This window comes from Trichosurus vulpecula, chromosome 3 (assembly GCF_011100635.1).
Source record: "Trichosurus vulpecula isolate mTriVul1 chromosome 3, mTriVul1.pri, whole genome shotgun sequence".
NCBI lineage: Eukaryota > Metazoa > Chordata > Mammalia > Diprotodontia > Phalangeridae > Trichosurus > Trichosurus vulpecula.
The window spans coordinates 317,252,881-317,275,661 of record NC_050575.1 but is presented as its reverse complement, the minus strand read 5'-3'; the positions used below and the strand labels follow the sequence as shown (position 1 = coordinate 317,275,661).

Sequence of the window (22,781 nt, the reverse complement as noted above, 5' to 3'; positions counted from 1 at the left end):
TTTATTTCTGCTTTATGAACTTTGGTCTACACATGCATAATACACTGTTGTATTTTGGTTGTGTCTGACTCTTCATGACCCCATTTGGAGTTTTCCTGGCAAAGATACTGGAGTGGTTCGCCATTTCCCTCTCTACCTCATTTTACAGATGAGGAAACTGAGGCAAAAAGGGTTAAATTAAATGACTTGCCCAGGGTCACAGAGCTGATAAGTATCAGAGGCTAGATTTGAACTCAGATCTTCTTGACTCCAGGCCTGGCACTTTATCCACTGCACCACCTAGCTAGCTAGTTGCCCATACATATACACAAATGTGCCTTAAAGTGGCAGGGCAGTGGGGAAGCCTTGGAGGAATCCTGATGAAAAAGCAGAAAGAGGACATCTGGCTTCCATAATGATCTCTGATCTTTGCCAAGTCATTTTCCCTTCTCAGTGACTTAATATGTAAAACAGGAAACTCAAATCAGCTTCGAAAACAGTGTTGGATTGGTTGGATTTATTTAATTTAACCAACATTTATTCAGTACCTTCTCTGTAAAGAGGACAGATGATCACTAAGTTGCCTCTTAGCTTTAAAGTTTTAAGAGTCTCTGAGTCCAATATTAGACGAACCACCAAAAAGAAAATCACACCACTTAACCCTGAGCACAAGGACCCCCATTTAGTATTTACTTCTACAGTAAATAGTAGAGTACAGCCTTTGAATTAACAAATGAATTCAGTCCAAGGGTGGAGTTTGGGAGTGGCAGAGGCAGTGTGGAGTTTGGAAAGGCTTTCCTTTGGGTAAGTAAATAGAATTCACGGACTATAAATAGAAAAAGAGTAGGTCCTGAACCAAGAGGACCTTTGCTATAGCACCATAACAGCGCATCAATTTGATGTCCTCTGGTGGTATGTGGCCCCCAGTTGCTGCTGGGTCTATTGTGGAAAGCTTGTCCTTTCCACTTCCACAACATCTCTTATATCCATCCCCTTCTCTCTGTTCCTACAGTCACCATCCCAATTTAGGACCTCATCACCTCTCACCTCAACTGTTGAAATTTCTCCTAACTGGCTCCCTGCCTCATCCTCCAATCCATTCTCCATAGAGCCACCAAAGTATTTTTCCTAAAGTACAAGTCTGACCGTGTCACTCTTCTGCTAAGTTCCAGTGGCTCCTTATACATACACACACATGCAAAATATGTGTGTATATGTGTGTGTGTATATATATATAATATATAATACACATATATACACATATATGTGTAAAATTATTCTATACATACTTCTATTTATCATTTCTTTCTCTGGATATAGATAGTGGCTTTCTTCATATGTTTTTATAGTTAATTTGGGTATTTATAATAGTCACAATAACTTATTTGTTCAAAGTCATTCTTAAAACAATATTGCTGTTACTGTATACAGTGTTCTCCTGGTTCTGCTCATTTCACTCTTTATTATTTCATGCAAGTCTTCTCATGTTTTTCTAAGATCATTGAGCTCATCGTTTCTTGTAGCACAGTAGTATTCCAATCACAACCATATACCACAACTTGTTCAGCCATTCCCCAATTGATGGGCATCTCTACAATTTCCAGTTCTTTGCCACCACAAAGAGAACTGCTATAAACATTTTAGAATAAATAGGTTCTTTTCCTTTTTCCCTAATCATCTTTGGAAATAGTCGCGATGTTGCTATGTACAGATACAACTATTCTGGATAACAATCTGGAATCACGTAAAGAACGTGACTAAAACTTTCATATATACGCAATTTGTAAATCATAAGAACAACAAAACAATCCAGACCAAATGTTGCATTATCATGACCAAGCTTAGCCACAAAGAAGAGATGCGAAAGCACCTCCCCCTATTCCTTGCCTATGTAGGAGGCCATGGGTGTGGAATATTACATATAATATTGGAGCAAAAACACGGAGATGGGGAACAAGAGGAAAACCAGGGACTGAGAGTTTAAGACCAACCTCAGAGGCCTTTCCTGCCTCTAGCCATTTCTCTGCTTTTCTTTGCTCTACTGTGAGTTTAACAAAGAGCCCACAGTCCTATGTAGCTAGATTTGTATTTAAAGAATTTTTTCCTTTGGAAAAGGAAATATACTGCCAATATTTGTGTGTCCCCATCCTCACAACTCTGAATGCTATAAAAACAGTTTCAACCACTTTCCAAAGAAGAATGGAAGACTCTACCCTAGGTAATCTACAACTCATTTCCTAAGAGCTAGGGGTCTGGAAATATAGCCGATTTATCCCTGGGAAATTCTCACTGAGTTAGCCCTGTTTATTTCAGCCTACATTTTCACAAGACAATGGCACCTGTCAGCAAAGCTGAGTTTGAATTAGGCCCCCGTTGCCCCCGTTTTTGCCACCTCTCTCCTTCCTTCCCCATCTCACTTGGGAATTGTTGGAAATCAAATATTCCCAACAAGGCTCAGGTGGCTCCATTCTACCTCAATACTAAACAAGACCTGAAACTCAAATACAAACTTAGCATTGCTATCCCTCACAACGTACACAGCAACTATAACGTAAATGGAAACAAAACACACACACACACACACACACATACACACACACGTTAATAACATAAAGATGAAGCAAGATTCAAATGAAGAGCTATAAGAAGACACCCCAACCTACCCCCTCATGAAGGCAGGAGGTCCACAGGTGTTACACATTGCACATATTTTCAGACTTTCAACGTATTGATCAAGTACGCTGACATTTTTCCCCCTAAAAAAATACTATGTGTACCATGGGACGGCTTTCTGGGAGGGAGAGGAAGGAGGATATATGGGATACTATGGTGATGTTAAGAAACAGTACATATCGATAAAACTTATTAAAGTTTAAAAATAACAACAACAACAAACCCCACGGCTTCTCCCCTCTCACTAGCACTGCCTCCTCTTCTATCATACATCTTTCAGACAGTTTAATAGCTGGAACGCTCATTGATCCAACTTCCTCATTTTACAGAGAGAAATAGAGGCTATAATAGTCAAGTGACTTGCCCAAATAATACATCTAGAGAGGGCTTCAGGGATTACTTATGCAGTCCAACTTCCTTGTTTTACAGATAAGAAAATTAAAGCCTCAAAAGGAAAAGTAACATATTCAAGTCACACTTAGTAAACGGCAAAGTTAGAATTTGAGCCTAAATTCTCTGACTCTAAATCCTAGTAGAATATAATCTTTTAGGGCAGAGATTGTTTTCTGATGTGTCTCCTAGTATAGAACCTTCCACATGCTCACTGGATTGGAATCTTTCCACCAGACCCTGATACCTCTCAGTCAGCTAGTGGTCAGCAGGACCACCCCTCCAAAGGTGTCCTGCCTTAATTCAGTGCTGCTTCCCATATACCAGACTTGCCTTTGGTGGCTTTTTTTCTACTTTAAAGTTCTTTCTGATGTTCGATTTAGTCTGATTTCATTGACAAAAAATGTCGGGCATGGAAGATTGGGGAGAGTGTTTATGGTGTTTTGTCCCATAGCTTCTCCATGGTTAGGAATGAGATTGGGTGGGTGAAGGAGAGTAGAGAGGGTGTAACTTGCCAGCCTACCTAGATACCTCTTGATGATGGAAATGTGGAAGAACTGGAGAGTGAAAAAAAAATCCAAGATTTGGTTAATAAATTATTCTGACATAAATTTAAAGGAGAACTGCAATGGTAGCCAAAAGTTGCTGCCACACCTAGAAGGGATTAAGGATTAGACTAAACTACACTACCAGGAAAACAAATGAATGAGTGGACATAAGCAAATGAATGTGTTCTAAGCCATGACTTTGGGGATATTCCCCTTCCTCTCCCACCTGGAAAGCCTAAAAGGTGGGTATGTGGGTGTGGTTTAGAAAGGTATGAAAAACTTTCATTCTTAGGCTTTTCCATCCCTTCAGATCCTCGAAGAAGAAAACCATCCTAAACCAATGCAAGTGAGGAGAAAATAAAAGGGAAAGCCATCCGCCTATGTTCCATTGGACTGGGTTCTGTTCCCCTTCCCTGAAACTGAGGAAATGTACATCCACAAATCAGGGCTCTTGACCGCCTCCCTCTACCAACGACTCACCTTTTTATAGCACTTTAAAGTTTACACACTTTCATCACAGCAACCAAGTGAGATAGCAAATTAGCTGAAATAAAGGGCCAGGATTTCGACAAAGGGCTCGTGACTTTCAGAGCACGCTTAACACCCACACCCTATGGAACTCCAACCAACCAAATCTAAAAAAACATGGCAATTTCCCTGGATTGTGTAAGGGGCAGTAACAGTCTCTCTGGCACCAAAGAGCACCAGGAAGCACCCACTCCCCAGCTCCCTGTTCGGTGTCCTCAAAAGGCTTGCTGCCTGCTTCAAATCCCAAGGGGAGCAGCAGGGCGCCTCCCAGGCATCTCGCCTGCCCGGAGGCACCCACTTCTGCCAACTCCACCCATTCTGCAGGGAAGCACTCGAGGCCCAGCTCCAAAGAACACCGCAGAGCGGGGTCCAAGCGCTCCAGAGGAGCCTCCCATACTCAGATTAAGAGGGGACGGGGGGCGGAGCCTTGCACTGAGAGTGCGCAGCGATCCCTCGGGATCCCCAGTTTCCCTGTTCCCGGACCAGGAGGTTCTGCCTGGCCCCTGGGGGAACGAGGAACCCTCCCCGAGAACACCACTGACGGATCCCGAGGCCAAGTCCCCAAAAGGACCGGGGGAGCCACCCGAGAGGTGTCCAAGGAACAAGACAGAACACCGGTCGGCCAGCTGTATAGTCACCCCGAGGGCCACTCCCTGTTAGTCCTGCCCGCAGCCCATGGGACCTCCCTGCGAGGGGCTTTCTTACCGCAGCGGGCAGCGCAGCAGCCTTTGGTCACCAGTCTGCCCTTGCTGAGCTCAGACCCACTTTGCGGACGGGGCACTTGTTCATATATTGACTGTACTGGGCAGGGCCAGGCTGGGCTGGGTCGGGCTGGCCCGCCCTACTTTGGGGTGGAGACAGTGCCACTTCCAAGCTGTTCCTCCTTCCTTCCCCCACCAGCCAGGAAATTTTACTCCCCTGGCTTGTAACACCTGGTGATGCGTTACTGGACACCTAATTTGCCCTCCTCCCCCTCCCCGGGCCAGAGTAGCCTCTCCCGACTCAACGATGAGGCTACTTGCTCAGAAACTTCTGCCCAGCCGCCCCAGAGACCGTGTTGTTTCTGATATAGTGGAAAGGGCGCCGGGTTTGGAACCAAAAGGTGTGGATTCAAAGCTCCACTATGCAACTTACTACTGGCCTTGGGTCTCTGCCCTATAGTTTACTCCTCTGTAAAAAAGACAAGTTGTACTAAATGGTCTCTAAAATTGGTTCCAGCGCTAGACGTTAGGATCCCCCAGCTTCCGATTTCCTGGGCTCACACGCCCCCTCACCTCCGATAGTATAAGATAGTTAGGGGCGTATTCACTTAGAGTACCACCAGCTGCCGCTGCGTCCTCTAACCAGGAAGTGGACCCCGTCCCCATCTACTCTAGGAAGCCACATGGTTTGTTTTGGGCTCAAACTCAATTTTATTCCAACTTGGAAAAACTGTCCTATCACCCAAACTACTAATGAAAAGTCTGGAGGCAGAAGTGGTACGTATAGCAGCCAGACCAAAGGACTTGGCCTAAGTGGAAAATCCAGGGTTTGAATCCTGGTTCTGTAACTTACTGACTTTCAGCAATTCTTTTTGTTTTTTCTTTTTAATTTCTTCTCGCCGCCTCAGTTTCGTCACCTGTAAAGTGAGGAAGGGGGTTGAACTTGATCTCCTAAAGTTCCACCAAATTCGGAACATCTAATAAATCTAAGTGCACACGTCAAAACTATGTTAATTTACAGGGTAGGAGAGAATTATTGTCTTCTGCAGGATGAACTGAAAGCACCAACGAATCCTTGTGCTTCTTGATATAAGTTCACTAGCCTGGGTTTGAATTCCCTTCTGTTATTAACTACCTCTGTAACTTTGGTCCAAGTCACTTTAGGTATCCAGTCTTTGGCTTCCTCGTATGTAAAAGGAGGCATTTGGACAAACGGATCTTCTAAATCCTCAGATCCCTTAACTGCTGATTCAGGCTGGAGGGAAGGGTTTTGAGTGGTTTTTTCCTCCACTGGAAATTACAGTTTCTCTTCCAAGGGAGGCAGAATTTAATTCATTCTGAGAAGTTTCACTTTGGTAACCAAACACAACACTCTGACATTAGATCTGAAAAGTGAAAGTAACAGCAAGAGAAAAGAACATAGACAAAGTGAGAACAGTAGCAAATTTCAAGCCCCTTTTTGAAAAATACATTTAAAGTATTTCCATTAACCATGACTTAGAAATTAGAGTTTTCTCCTCGACATGTTGTAAATAGTCCTGTCAGCCAGTGATGGACTCGGGCAGAGAACCCCAAAGTTTTCTCTAGAGATCTTGTCTCTTGCCTAGTGAAAAGATCACTGAACTTGAAGCCAGGAGACCGAGGTTCATATCTTGGCTCTGACATTTACTAGCATTGTGACTGGGCAATTCACTCCAGCTCTGAACCCTTAACTACTCCTCTATGGCATTAGAACAATAATATTGGCACTACCACAGTTGTCGAGGGAAAAATTCCTAAGTCACCATAGAAATGAAAGCTAAAATTAATAATAAAAGCATTCAAGAATGACTGTCCTTTGATTATATGGATTTGAAGAGCTGGAAAGGACTTTAGAGCCTTATTTCTCAAAGGAGGAAGCTGAGACTTATACAAAGTCACAGGGCCAAGACTAGAAAACAAATCTTTGCTTCTTTTCACTGAGCAAATTCAAATGCTTTATGAATATTATCAAGTGACTTGCACAGGGTCACACAGCTAGTAAACCTCACCTAGGTCTTCTTGACTCCAAGCCCAGGGCTCTCATGGCCTCTAAATGATAGGATGCTTCATTGCTAGTTGAAGAGGCTGGAATGGTTGTGTACCCCAAAGACGATGGTACTGGGGCCCCTGGGTGACCTCAGTGAAGACTCATCTTCTTGAGTACAAATCTGGCCTCAGACTGTGTGACCCTGGGCAAGTCACTTCACCCTGTTTACCTCAGTTTCCTCATCTGTAAAATGAGCTGGAGAAGGAAATGGCAGACCATTCCAGTATCTTTACCAAGAGAATCCCAAATAGGGTCACAAAGAGTCAGACATGACTGAAAGGGACAGAACACATATCTGTACATAGTTGTTTGCAAGTTGTCTCTACCATTAGAAGAATGTGATCTCTGTGAGGGCAGGGACCATGTTTTTCCTTTCTTCGTATCCCCAGAAATTAGTACTATGTATGGTATATGATAAATGCTTAATAAGTGCTTGCTGACTGACTGAGTCAGTTCACCCCAAAACATAGAAATGTGTTCCCTAACCATCCCAGAAATTTATTGTCTCTATGTGTCTGAACGATCTGTCTTGGCAACCTAAAGAGGGTAATATTCTACCTGAAGTGAATGGCCATACCCAAGCTTTCAACCCTGGTAGGAGCTTCCTCCCTCCAGGGCAGGCAGTCTATTCTCCTTGCTTCCACTTGTTCACCATTCACTCACTCCTCAGCTAGGCATGGTTGATAGTGTTTGACTTGGAAACAGGATAGACGTCAATTCAAATCTAACCTCAGGCACTTACTGGCTGTGTGAACCTAGCCAAGCCACTTAGCTTCTGTCTGCATCAATATACTCATGTATAAAGTGGGACTACCTTCCAAGGTTGCTGTGAGGATAAAAGGAGGTCGATATTTGTAAAAGGTTTTCAAACCTCAAAGTGCTATATAAATGCTAGCTAGTATTACTGTTAGCCTGGGTCTGTTGTAAAAAATATTTTTAAGCTATTTTAATATAATTATAACTGCATATTTTATTTTGTGTAAGCCCAAGTCAGTCCTAGGAACCCATAGTTCTGCTTTGAAGTATCCCCAGAGAAGGCAGTGGGAAGAGCACCCAATTTGGAGTCAAAGGGCCCTTGGTAGAATCCTGGTTTGGCTACATCCAATCTGTGTAACCCTTTGCCTCCTGGGCTACTGCCCACTGAATATTGCCATAAATACATCAGACTCTGGAGATGGTCTAAAGGACTCTATCCCAGAACTCACCATCTTGATGGCATTTTTTAGCTTAACACTGAGACTTCTGGGAAGGAGAACTTGGAACAGATTCCATTCTATGTGTCAGGCAGATAAAGGGAGGTGGGCAGGGCACACACGTGCATTTGATCTCTAGATAGCTATTTATCCACCCCATGCCACCCAGTTCCTCCTAGACTCTACTGGACTACTATCTTGAGTGATGGCAGTCAGAAAGGACGGTATGGACAGAGACTACAGAAAGTTCACTGATGTGTTGGTGAGATTTAACTACCAAAGCTGCCTGGACACTGTGCATCTTCTTACCACCTGCTAAGGTGGAGGGCTGAAAGGGGCATGACTTTAGGCCCCACTAATTCCCACCTTAATAAGAAGGTGCTCGCCACTCTCCCCACTCTGCATCCTGCTCAATTTGGTGAGAGAAACAGAAGAAGCAATAGGGATCTGTCTTTAGCAGTGAACCAAAAGTAGACAGTGCTTAGAACATGTACTTATGTCCAGACTGCACCCCTTTGTACTCTTATTTTTCTCTATGTGTCTAATAAATGCGAAATCTGATGGTTACCTAAATTCTAGTTACGTGTTTAATACTGGAATGGATAGTTAATCAACAGGCATTTATTAAGTGCTTACTCTGTCTGAGGCACTGTGCTAAATGCCAGGGATACAAAGAAAGGCAAAAACAGTCTCTTCCTCAAGAAACTCACATTCTAATGGATGTGTAAGATGTACATACAAGATATAGACAAGATAAATGGGAGGTAGTCTCAGAAGGAAGGCACTAGCAATGGGGGAGATGGAAAGAGATTTGAAAAGAGATTTCTGACCTTTGAAAAAGGTGGGAGACATTCCTCTTTCAGAATAAATTGAGGTATGCAGGGAGGGCTTGGAAAGGATCCTGTTTGGCTTTTTTGTTGGTTTGTTTCCATAAGAAAGAGAGTACCACAACCCATTAGACTAACACTTTCCAGCCCATATAAGAGAGAATTTTTCATTTGGGGCAAAATTGAGGAATTTGGGAATATAGGAACTTTGAGGCTAGGTATACCAGTGGACAATGATAACAATTAATGAAGAAAAGGTAGAGAAGTAAGATGGAGTTATGGAGTGTTAGGCTTGAAATCAAGTGACCTGGGTTCAATTCCTCATTCTACTTGGCTCTTATGTGGCCATGGGTAAATTATTTAACCTCTCTGAACTTCATAGGGTTATAGCTCCAGAGCTGGAATGTACCTCAGAGGCCATCTAGTCAAGCCCCCTCATTCTGCAGATGAGGAAACTGGCCCAGGGAAGCTGTGATCTGCCCAAGGCCACAATGATAATAAGTATCAGAGGTTGGATTGGAACGTGGGTCCAGGGCAGCTCAGTGGCGTGGCCGGCCTGAAGTCAGGAAGACTCTTCTTCAGTTCAAATCTGGCCTCAGACACTTACTAGCTGTGTGACCTTGGACAACTCACTTAACCTTGTTTGCCTCAGTTTCTTCATCTGTAAAATGAGCTGGAGAAGGAAATGGCGAACCACTTCAATATCTCTGCCAAGAAAACCCTAATATGGGGTCACAATGAGGTGGATATAACTGAACAACAACATCCTATGACTCCATAACCAAAGTTTTTCCCACTATACTGTGCTGTTCCCTGTGAAATAGAAATAATACTTATACTATTTATTTCATGGGGTAGTTATAAATAAAGTACTTTGTAAGATGTGTGTGTGAGCACGCATGTGTGTGTATATATGTGTCTATATATATAATATATATATATACATATATATGTATATATATGTATGTAGGAAGGTCTTCAAGGTGCTTTAAATAAGTCATCTCATCTGAGCCGCACCTGTGAAGTAGGTACTACAGAAAACCATAATGTACTATTGAATGAGGAATTAAATTCAAGTCTAAGAACATAAAGTCTTATAACTTGCTTGGTGGCTTGAGAGAATCTGGGGGAATTACTTGTTCCCTCTGGGGTATTTTGATCTTACTCCCAAACCAAAGAGCTCTGGTTTACTCTGTTGTTTATCCCAATCTGTATAACCTCTCCAGTTTCTCTTCATTGCTTCACTGCTTACTTTTGATAAAGAAAGTCAGTTGCTATTCACAATGGTCTTTTGTGAAACCATTATTTGGTGGGGAGGAGCTAAGTTATCAATAGTAATCTAAATTATTATCTTCCACTTGAGAGTTATCATAGAAAGTGGCATTTATCCTGAGCCCCAGAGTTTTGTACACCTAGACTACCAATATTTGATATTTTGTAGGTAGTTATGTAATTCTTGCCCAATATCCCTCTTTGAGATAGGTGAAGGAAGGAACAAATGCCCAGCTATGACCCTCTTTCTCTTGCCCACAAAGGCAGAAATCTCAGGCTCCTTCAGAGAAGGGAGGGCTAGATTCCAGATTAGACATCTATTCATGCCATGCTTGAGCTAAGCTGTCTTTATATTTAGACAACAACCATGTTTGGACGTCTGCATGCACTCACATACACACATCTATATATAGATATCTATCTATGGTTTTTTCTCTCTCTGTCTCTATATATACATACATATATAAAAATATATATCCACACATGTGCATATGTGTGTATCTATCAATATGTCTATATCTATATAAATTTTTTACACTGAGAAGGTATGAAAACTCTCTTGGAGATTTAGTTGGCTTACCACATTAAGGGCTCAGTTTGATGTGACTCCTTGGTCATCTGAGTACAGTAAGTCATGAGGAGCTCTATCTGGGCCCTGATGCTTTATAGGCGGACCCATGTCTTTGCCACACAAAGTCAGGAGATCTTCGTTCAGTTGAATCTAGGTAGTGTCTTTACTGAATATTATTGCAAATATCCTTCCCCTGCTATGGCTAAATGAACCTCTTTTTCTTTTTTTTTTTCCTTAGCTTGCATTTTATTCCAGTAAAATTAAATATTTATCACAATTTTATAACAAAAAAAAACAAAACTTGCTTACAAAACTTAAAGTAAAAGTAAGACAAAATATAAAATAATTAATGAACTGAATTTAAGGTTAAAAAGGTTAGGAACCCCCACCAGAAGGAAGGGCTGTGCTTATGGCCCAAATGCCAATTAACTGGCCTCCTCCAGTCCCATCTGCCATAAGAAGGGCTGGCAGGGAGCATTCAAGCAGCATTGGGGGAATAAAAGTACCCAATCCCCCCCTGTGTTGTAAGAACCAGGTCCTTTCTCCATGTGACTACCTATTCTCTGCATGTCACCTATGTTAGGGCACGCTGCCTTCAGTTGTAAAACTACATCCTCCCTTTCTGCCACCTCACCAATTATCCAGAATTTGATGCTAGTTTCACATCTCCATTTTGATTTGAACTTTTTTTCCAGTTAAATAAAAGGATGTATTTATCCAAGAATTATATTTAAAAACATCCAATAATTTTGGTTACTGCTTCAAACTTTCCTGACCCCACAGACAGAAGACTTATCTCCTACCAATGTAGTACAGCCCACAATTTGGAAAACGATACTATCATTTCCCCAAGTATCCCATATGCTCCTGAAGGCCACAGTCTATGCCTCTTTATCCTTTTGTTATTTCCCCCTCTCCCAATCTAGCACAGTGTTAGGTATAGAAAAGGTATTCAATACGGATCTACTTAACTGAAATGCTGGTTATGCTATTGTTTGCTTGACAAAACCTTTCTTTGCAGATGATAATGGCATGGTAGTCTAATTTACTTGTTCAAATTATCACAAATTCTCAATTAGTGGAACTGAAATGGATTATTTTGCATAAATCATACAATTATTTCTTAAGATCTCAATTATGGCACTTCAAGTACTTATTTCTAAATCTTTCAGCTAGGAAGACTAGAGGCTAGACCCAGAAACATATATCTGGGGATTTATGACATTTTATGTCCAGTAAGACCTTTTCAAACAATGAACCATTTTAGCCCCGTAAAAAATTAAATTATAGAACTTATTACATAAGCAATTTTAATTTAACTGATAAATTAACAGGCAGTCCTGAACATCATATCTTCATTAACAAATTTGTAATAACAAATGTGCTAATGCAGAAATACTTCCAAAACTTAATCTTTTTTGGACTAACATTCTGCAAATCAGATGATTTGTTAGTTTAAAAAAAAGGAATACAAAGAAATTAAATATATAGAACTTAAATTAAATATACTACATTCAGAGGAAGAGACCAGTTTGGCAAGAGCTGGACCATTAAAAATCCACACAACATTGTTTTCGTTCCCAATCTCCATATAGAGTAGGTTCAGGGCATTTGGGGCCACCCTTTTTCTTTGTAAGAGGATTTGATATCACCTGGAAATTTTTCTAGTGGCTCTTGTTCTAAATTGGAATCTTCTGGAGCATCAAACCATCCTTGTAGTAACTTGGACTTCTTAAGTGTTTGCTTGCTTGTGTCCTTGACTAGAATTCGCTTTCCTCAAAGAAATACTCAGAAAGAATCTTGTCATCACCGGGGTCCACAAGGTGCTAGAATAAGGACCCAGAATGAACAGCCCGGTGAGCACAGCCCCATCCATGGCCATGGCGAGGTTGCAAAGGCCACCTGTCGACCTCCAGCAGTCACTTTTTGGCTAAACCTCCTTTTCAACTATCAGATTTATTATAAGTGTTTCATTCCTTTTTAAAACTTTTTATTTTTAATTTATGAATAAATCACGCATAAGCTAGCAAATAATCAATAAACTGATGGTCAGTGGTCTCACTCAGCAACCGAAGACAAAGACCATGGGAATCATCGAATGCTTAAATTACTTTGGTAAAATGGGTGCCCCTGATCAACACTGGAAATCAACATGGATTGGGGAACAATCAATGAGGAGTGGACATATTAATGAGGAGGTGGGCTGAAAGTCTTCAGTTCCTCCTGCTGGGAATGCGATTTGATGATGAGACTCAGCTGCCTCTAGCACTCTGTACAAAGGAATCCATCTTCAGTCACGCCATTCAAGTTGAACCATAGTGGGAGTGTTAAAGGCAATACTTTTAGGGCTAGAATTGATCTAGATTAGATTCTATTTACACTTTAATTAAAAGCTCTCACTAGGCATAGACCATCTTACACCCTATACCAAGATAAAGTCAAAATAGGTACACAATTTAGATATAAAGGCTGATACTATAAGCAAATGAGGAGAGCAAGGAATAGTTTACCTGTCAGATTTATGGAGAATGGAAGAATTTATGACAAAACAAGAGATAGAGAACATTATAAAATACAAAATAAATAATTTTGATTAAATTAAATTGAAAAGTTTTTGCATGAACAAAGCCAATGTGACCAAGATTAGAAAGGAAGCAGAAAGCTGGGAAACAATTTTTATAACAAATGTCTCTGATAAATGCCTCATTTCTAAAATATATAGAGAACTTAGTCAAATTTATAAGAATACAAGTCATTTCCCAATTGATAAATGGTCAAAGGATATGAACAGGCAGTTTTCAGATGAAGAAATTAAAGCTATCTATAGTTATATGAGAAAATGCTCTAAATCACTGTTGATTAGAGAAATATAAATCAAAACAACTCTGAGGTACCACATTACACCTATCAGATTAGCTAACAGGACAAAAAGGAAAATGATAAATGCTGGAGAAGATGTGGGAAAATTGGAACACTAAGTGGAGTTGTGAACTGATCCAACCATTTCTGGAGAGCAATTTGGAACTAGGCCCAAAGGGCTATAAAACTGTGAATACCCTTTGACCCAGCAATACCACTTCTAGGTCTGTATCCCAAAGAGATCGTAAAAACAAGAAAAGGACCCACATGTACAAAAATATTTATAGCAGCTCTTTTAGTGGTAGTCAAGAACTGGAAATTGAGGGGATGCCCATCAGTTGGGGAATGGCTGAACAAGTTGTGGTATATGAATGTAATGGCATACTATTGTTCCATAAGAAATGATGAGCAAGCAGACTTCAGAAAAACCTGGACTTACATGAACTGATGCTGAGTGAATTGAGCAGAACCAGGAGAATATTGTACACAGTAATAGCCACATTGTGCGATAACTAACTTTGATAGACTTAGCTCTTATCAGCAATGCAAGGATCTGAGACAACTTCAAAAGATTCATGTTGGAAAATGCTGTCCACATCCAGAGAAAGAATTATGGAGTCTGAATGGAGATCGAAGCAGACTATTTGCTCTCTCTCTCTTTTTTTTTTGTTTCTTCTTTCTCATGCTTTCTCCCATTAGTTCTAATTCTTCTTTGCAACATGACTAACGTGAAAATATGTTTCATATGAATGTGTGTGTATATATATACATATATATATATATACATATATATATATAGCCTATATCAGGTTTCATGTTGTCTTGGGGAGGGGCGGGGAGAAAATTTAGAACTAAAAATCTCATAGATGTGAATGTTTAAAAACTATGAATAAATAAATAAATGAAGAAAAAAAAGTAAGCTATCCTAGTTGGATGGGGACCTGCTCAAGATTGAGGAGAATGGTCCTGTGGATTAGGTCAATCTTATCCTCGGCCCTGTCCTTCAGAGATTGACTGACTTACAAGGACTGGTTCCTGAATGGGGAAATAGAAAGGAAAGAACCCTCAATCCTAAATAAATAATTGGTTTTTTATAGAAAAATAATAATTTCTCTCAAACTCAAGGTACCAGTTTAGCCTGGGCATCCTGGCCTATGACAAGGGAGAGTTGTGGATATTTGACCTTTAGCAGAGAAGACGTGGGGTGGAGGGGTGACAACAGGGGACATACAATGATGGGGAGACAATGACTATCTTCAGATCCAGATGAGAGCTTAGACTTGTTAGGCTTACGAAACTGGTTAATCAGGGTAACTGGTTTAATGATAGCTAGCACACATATACCATTTGAATGCCTGCAAAGTGCCTTTCATCCTTATATCTGTCCTTGGAGATAGGTGCTATTATTTTCTCCACTTTTACAGATAAGGATACTGAGACATAGAGTAAAATGACTTGCCCAGGGCCACACTGTAAGTGTCTGAGACAGGATTTGGACTCAAAAGTCCTCCTAACTCTAGGTCCAGTATTCTATCCACATGCTTGCTACCTTGATTCCTTTTCCTAAAATATTTACTTTAGGAATCCACCAGAAATAATTGAAAAGGAAAAAATTAAGAATGCTGCAAATGAAACACATTTTCAGATATTCCTCAAACTACCAATATCATGTCTTAGAGCAGTAACACTTGTGCCAGAGTCTTTGAACTTATTTTTTCAAATAATTGTGTTTTGATTTAATTGGTGTCCTTTGTCATCCTATGTATTTTATGCATTTAAAATCATTGTGGTGGGAAGGGGTCCTTAGGGTTTTATCAGACTGCCAAAGGGATCCATGACCCAAAAAAATGTTCAGAACTCCTATCTAAGAAAATAATTCAGAGGATACAAGAAGGGCTATGATCTTAGCTGAAGCAACTTTGCTACTGGGTCATCGCTAACTAGAAGGTTGATAGCCAGATGATGAATAATTTCAGCCAAAGCAGCTGATTAAAAATATCTCCTAGGGCATGAAGGTACTATGGTATGCATGGGTAGAGGCGACAGCCACAGATATGTAATCACAGATTTTTGAATTATTTAAATAAGAATCTTAAATCTATTTGCATGTGTATATATATCCTCCACAAAGTCTTATGTTAATGTGTCATCAGGGCCTGGTACGGAGGTGACCCTGGGTTCTTGAAGGCCAGGCCTGGTGAGCGTAAATTCTGGCAGATTCTACTATGGCTGAAAAGGCCCCTAATAATAGAATATCTTTGCTTTTTGGGATCTACCTAGCTAAGTATGGAGAGGTGCAGATTGGATATTCATTGATGAATTCTGTGGTCACAGGAACCCATGAAACAAAGAAAAACAGAAGAGTCACCTCAGTTCTGCTCTGCCGCCTTCTGTTTCTGCAGTGATAATAGCAAAGTGATGGGAAAGAGGCTGAGAATCACACAGTTCTCAAAGTACCTCTTACTATTCTTACCTGAGCTCTTGGTATTCTAAATGTGAGATCTAGAATGACTCAGTTATTCTGAGTATTAAAAATACTCAAATCTGCTACAAAGGACCTATGAAGGAAGATGCTATCCAACTCCAGAAAACAAACTGATAAACAGAAGTATGCGTACTATGATTTTACACACACACATGTACATACACACATAAATATACACACTTATATGTACATGCATACATATACATGCACACATACATATATGTCGAATGGCAGCCTTCTTCAGTGCAGGGGAAGAGGGAAGGAGATAATTTGGTACTTAAAATGTAACCCCAATAAATTAAGTAAAAAATGAATGCAGGGGCAGCTAGGTGGTGCAGTGAGTAGAGCACTGGCCCTGGAGTCAGGAGGACCTGAGTTCAAATGCGACCTCAGACACTTGATAAACTTACTAGCTGTGTGACCTTGGCCAAGTCACTTAACCCCATTTGCCCTGCCTTCCCCTCTGCAAATAAATAAATAAATGTGAGATGCTTTTCCAGGGACTAGAGAGTGTATTTAATTTAAGAGGAATGGAATCTTCTCCATCTTGACATTCTCAGCATAAATGAAAGTAAAAGTCAAAAGGATATTGAAGCTAATTGGAAGGATGACTCAGAGGTTCTCCTTGGAGAAGAAAACAAAGGAAATGCTGACATGTGTTTTAACTTGCATCCAAAGGTAATAAGAAATATTTTACAGGCTACTTGGTCAATTTTGTATTGAATTGCAAAAAGTGCACCATGAAAATATTTGCAACATTATGTGCCAACATCTGTTCTGGTAAGAAATAAAGAAAGTCTATGAAGAGCTCTATAAGATCTTCCAAATTATATCAACATGGTAGCATAGGTCCTCAAAGATGGAGTAGTCCAACTCCCTCATTTTACAGAAGAGGAAACTGAGGCTGAGAGAGATTCAAGTGACTAAGGACACAGAAGGATTAAGCATCAGAGGTGGGATTTGAATTCAGGTCCTCTGACTACAAATTCTTGCATCTTTCCATGTACCATGGAAAGTTAAGTACTTGGTGACTTCAATGCAAAGGTGAGAATAGAGGAGGATGGGGAAAAATATATTAGAAAATGTGTTTCAGTAATAAATAACAGAGCCCAAGAGACTTGTAGACTCTACAGAAGCCACATATCTGTCATTAATTCTTTCTTATAGAAGAGAGTCACAGCAGCTGCTTAGAGGGAATGGGTGGAAAAGTGTGCTGGAGTAAGCTCAGAATTCCAAGAGCTACTTGTTAAATTTTCTGTGTGAGCATTTACAGAACTCTGTGAATGCTACAAGTGGAGTATCTTTTAGCTGTATGAAGATTTAAATTAAAAAATGCACTCCTACTCAAAAATTTTTTAAAATGTTAAAAATTATTTTTACATGTAATTGAGAAACAAAGTGAAATGTTATTTTTAAAAGTGCATTCCTCTTGGCATGGCAGCCATTCAGACAAAAGCTTTGAATTTATTCAAGGCAATTAAAAAAAACGAAAATTAAATAGATGACGAAAAAACTTTTACTATAAGCATTGGTTTGATGGCTTTAAAAATCCAGTTTGACAAGTTGTGGTATATGAATGTAATGGAATAGTATTGTGCTATAAGAAATGATGAGCAAGCAGATTTCAGAAAAACCTGGAAAGACTTACATGAACTGATACAAAGTGAAGTGAACAGAACCAGGAGAACATTGTACACAGTAACAGCAACACTGTGTGATGATCAACTATGAGTGACTTAACCCTTCTCAGCAATACAATCATCCAAGACAAGTATAAAGGACCCATGATGGAAAATGCTATCCACACCCAGAGAAAGAACTGATAGAGTGTGAATGCAGATCAAAGCATACTATTTTCGTTTGTGTATGTGTGTTTTTCTTTTTGGTCTGTTTCTTCTTTCACATCACGATTAATATGGAAATATGTTTTACATGATTGCACATATATAAATTACTTACTGTTTTAGGAGGAGGGAGTAGAGGGAGGGAGAAAAATTTGGAACTTGGAAATTTTTTTAAATGAACATTAAAATTGTCTTTACATGTAATTGGAAAAAATAAAATACTATTTTAAAAAATAAATAAAAATAAAAATCCAGTTTGATTGCATAATTTTAAAATTAACAGAGGGCAGCCAGTTTAGACAAAGGCACAGCAGCTGAGATTTGAGACGTAAGTCCAAATAGGTTACTTACTAGCTGTGCAAGTACTACCTGGGCAAGTACTTAACCTCTGTTTATCTCAATCTCCTCATCTCTAAAATAGGGGTAATAACAGCACCTACCTCCCAGGGTTGTTTGTGAAGATCAAATGAGATAATAATAAAGCATTTAGCACAATGCCTAGCATATAGTAAGTGCTGTGTAAATGTTTGTTATTAAAGGAAAAAAAAATCCTCAACCTGGATTTAAAGTGTCTAAGGATCACTTGCACTTTTATTGGGATTGTCAATGCAAAAAACCCACCCCTCAAATGTAGAGGAATTCTGTTGGGTCAGAATAAAATTATTTATTAAAAAGGAAAGATATCAGACACGTATGTCAGGGCCCCAAATCCAAAGGTACAATGGAGCCCGAAGCCCAGGAGAGGCAGGGGCAGTTTATGCTTGAAAACCATCAAGGGGAGGGGTCATGGTGGGCAATGAATAGTCCTTTCCAGGAACAGGTGGGACACAGAAGCAGGGTGTTTTACAGCAACAAAGGCTTGACCACAAGGCTGATTTAAGCCAGTTTAAGGGGTACAGCTCAGCAAAGTCAGCCGGCAAACATCAGCAAAGGCATTTGGGAGTGAAATGAGACTTTTGGCTCATTGCAGGCTCCTGATTGTCTCCTTTTGGCAAACAGGTTTACTCTGTATCTGGTCCATCTGTATACTAAGGTAACCCATGGAAAACAGACATGTTAGTCTCAGGAATATTTTCACAGGATGCAATGCAGAAAGGGACTTTAAATGAAAACCAGTGCTCATTTAATGGTCTCAAAATCCTTGTGCTCTGGGAGGCAACAGCCCTTGATCACTTCCTGCTTCTTGGAAGGTCGTAATGATGAGCCTTGGAGACTTTGGAGAATGTGTAGACATTCTGTGACAGGTTCCAGTAGATGAACTAAAGGCAGACAGCAGCCTCCTCTCTGATCCAACAAAGTTGTCGAATCATGTCTAGAGTACCTTCAAAAGGCCAGCATTGGCCTTTTCCTCTCTCTTAATTGGGTCTTTTCTCTGGTTGGACTCCTTCCCTGACAGCTGTGGGCAGAGACAATGCTAAAAGAGAAGGGGTCTTTGGACACTCCACTGAGGCTGACATACAATCTTTGAATGCAAACTTTGATTCTTGACTGTCTCAGGTAGTTCTTTTCTCTTTAAGTGAAGGAAACTGGAAGTTGAAGACCTTTGAAAAGATAAAAATTAATATTACCTTTAGTTTCTACGTATGGATTGAGTTTTATAATTGATTCTGCATCTGCCTAAAACTACTTTTCTATGTCCTTGATTTGAGCTCAGGAATTTGGCTTTCCCTTTGAGTTTGCTTAAAATTAGTTTAAAAGAAAAGTTATTTCTCATACGGCTACTCCCTGGGATACTTCCTGAATATGTGTTTGTTAAACCAACAAGTTGACTATGATATATATATATAGTTAATCCTTGCTTGTCTTTGTGTAATTAAGGGAGTTTTTAAGGGGAGAGCAAGTCCGGTACTTGTGATCCTCTAGCAAAGAGTACAAGATGTGGATGGATCCCATAAAGCAATAAGCATTCCTTAATTGTTAGAGAGGGTGTGATTAACCTCACCTGAATGCCAGCCTACCTTTCTCAGTATAGCCAGTTGTAATGTTCCTGCCCCCACCCTACAACCTCTCACCTCTTCTCCATGTCTACCAAGACCCCTCCTTTATTGAATGTCAATAAAGATGCCCCCCTCCTTCTCTTAGGGTCCTCTGGCTTTGCTGAGGTTGCCAGTCTGATCCCTTCTGTTAACAGCTACATTTGTCACTGTTAATAAACTGATCTTGCTCAGTCACCTTTATTAAATTTACTTGAGACACCTTTCAGTTTTAAGAGGTCAGAAGAGCAAGCCACAAGAGGTCTGGAAGTCAGGGAATTCAGGTAGTTTGGGAGGGGAGTCCATGTCAGATTTTGTAACCAGACCAGTGTCCATGTCCCATGGGACTGATGGGGTGCTTGAGTGCCTGTACTTGGACCCCAGTTCCAAAATCACATCTCTCCCTAGCTTCAAAACACCATCCCTAGCAGTTTCTCTCTAACAAAGAATTTCAGCATGCCCTAGCAAAAACATTTATCTTTCTTCCTGGTACAATGGCCAGCTGTACCTATAAAATTTATTAGTTTGACTGGCTGTGTACATGCTGAATTGGCTGTGTACTGGGTCAGAGAGATATTTGCTACTCACTGACCTATCATATGCATACTAGGCCTAGACATATGTATACTTCCTTACATTCATCTTGTCCAACAAGACACTGATGGAAGCAGCCTGGGTATTTCCCAGTCAGCCCTGACTGTTAGTCGCTTTAGTGCTGTTTCAGGCCTAAAACCACACCTCTGTGTAGGTCCCTGTTTTAACAATCCAGCCAGCAGCTGTTGCGGAGGTGAAAGACCAACACAAACCCAACAACAAGCAAGCTACCAGCACACTGCAAAAGCCCAGGTTCTTTTGATCTGCTTAGGTGGGAAAGCAATGTTAAGGTGTTAACAAGCTTACTTTAATTCAGCATACAAATACTTAGTTCAGGGGAAAAAGTCAGCACCCTGAACTTCAGAGCAAAATACAAACAAATTACAAACATCAACAGACAGACCAAATACAATTCATAGTTACCAACAATTAAAGTTCAGTCCAGGAGCTCATAACAAGGGTTGGCCCAGAGTCACAAGTGCCACGATGGCTGTGGGTAAGAGCTCCGAAAAATAGAAAGCCAACCCCTGATTTTATATCTTTTTCAGGGTCAAGGGTGAGTCACACATGAGACTCAATCATGTGACCTGAAATTGTCACAAAGAGGCAACTTAAACCCACGTGGTCTAAAAGCCTCTGATGTCCCAAACATGTCACTCAAACCCATGTAAACTAGGCCCTCCCCTGAGGCTAGGAGGTCACCAAGAACTCCCAATCTAATCAAGGAAACAAAGGCCAAACTCTTCAAGGGCACTTGGCTGAACTGAGTGCTAAGAGCCCATTTTGATTGCCAACACAGTCCCTCCTCCCCAGGCTATTTCCCAGTGAACTCTGGGTAAGATATCTGTGCAGTAGATACAAAAAGTCAATGTACCTCTAAGAACTGACCACTTCTTAACCACCTCCTAATCTCACCCCAAAACACCCAATTAACATATTTGGCAGATGATTTACTAAAATGTAACCTATATAAACTTTACCTGCAAGATTGCAGGTTCCCTAAGAACTCTTGGCCCCTGAAAAGTGTAATAAGTCTTTGCCACATTGACTTAAAGAATGCTTGACATCATGAATTCATTCCAGATGGCCCAACCCTCTCCAGTACTCTGGTCCTTGAGGGGTACCCCCCCTTAATGACCCTGTCTGGGAACTCCAGTTTTGGGGTTCCTGGACTTTGTCTCACCCTCAACAGAATGAGGAGTAACCTTCAGGAACCAGGTCAGCTACAGCAATAATGCCCCATTTAGACAGGAACTTGGTGGAACCAATACTCTACTGAAACTGTGCTAACTCCTCATAGAGAGAGGTAGTAATGAGAGAGAGTATGCCCCAGAGCATAGGGAGGAAATATTTGTACTTCTGTTCTTGCCATATCTTAATGGAGAGGGTGGAAGTGCTCAATATGATAGCATTAGAAAAGCACCCCAACCACTCAGGGGTACCTCTAGAATCCTGGAGGAAAATGTAGTAGCCTGACTCTGGAATAGTCAGCCCAGAGTATATTTTGCTACAAATAAAGAGATGACAATGTTGTAAATAAAAACAACCTTAAAAGATTTAAAAACTCTGAGAGAAGCAACAAGCAATCATGCCTATGTCTCAGCCTGTGGTGAAGAATGTTACCCACCTTCTGACAGAGAGGCGATGGACACAAAGTGGAAAGACACACATTTTTGGACATGGCCATTGTGTGGATTCATTCTGCTTGACTATCTGTTACAAGATGCCCTCCCCACCCCTCTTTCTTTTAACCTCTCTTAACTAGGGGAAGTAAGGAAGAGGGAAGAGGAGGTTAGTGATAGTGATGCCCCCAAAAGAGGGCCATTGTGACATTTTTTTAAATGCCCAAAAAAGAACAGAAAGAAGTTCAGAAACAAGCGCAGATAAGCAGGACAATTTTGAAAGTAATGTGTAGAATTTATTATGTGTGTTTTGAAAAAGGCATGTGGTGTGAAACAGAGATTCACAATTTCACATAGAATCCTCTTTTTGTGTTCTAATGTGTATATGAAAATGCTCTTTTTGTTTCTTGGTGTTTAATTTCAGAATAAAAAATACATTAAATTCAACAAGGAATCAAGTTGAAAAGGGAGAGAGAGGAGGTGAGAATAAAGAGGCATAGTAGGAGGGTCCTAGGGGTGGGCTCAAAGAGCCAAAGGCAGCCTATTTGAACTATTGCTGAACAAGGAGCTGTTGAAGTAACTACCACCTCCCAGGCCTGGCCCAAGTGAAGCTCCTAGAACTGAACCAGAAGCATCCAGGAAAAATCAAGCAAC

The 22,781-nt window shown here is 40.6% G+C and overlaps 1 protein-coding gene across 1 annotated transcript in view; it reads right to left on the bottom strand.

Moving 5' to 3' along the window:
• ANXA4 (annexin A4) overlaps positions 1-4,918 on the bottom strand; it is a 70,322-nt gene extending 65,404 nt beyond the window's left edge. Inside the window, exon 1 of the mRNA XM_036752107.1 lies at positions 4,824-4,918. The gene's annotated coding sequence lies outside the window, so the exon portion shown is untranslated. The remainder of the gene's footprint in view (positions 1-4,823) is intronic.
• Between the last annotated feature and the right edge of the window lie 17,863 nt (positions 4,919-22,781).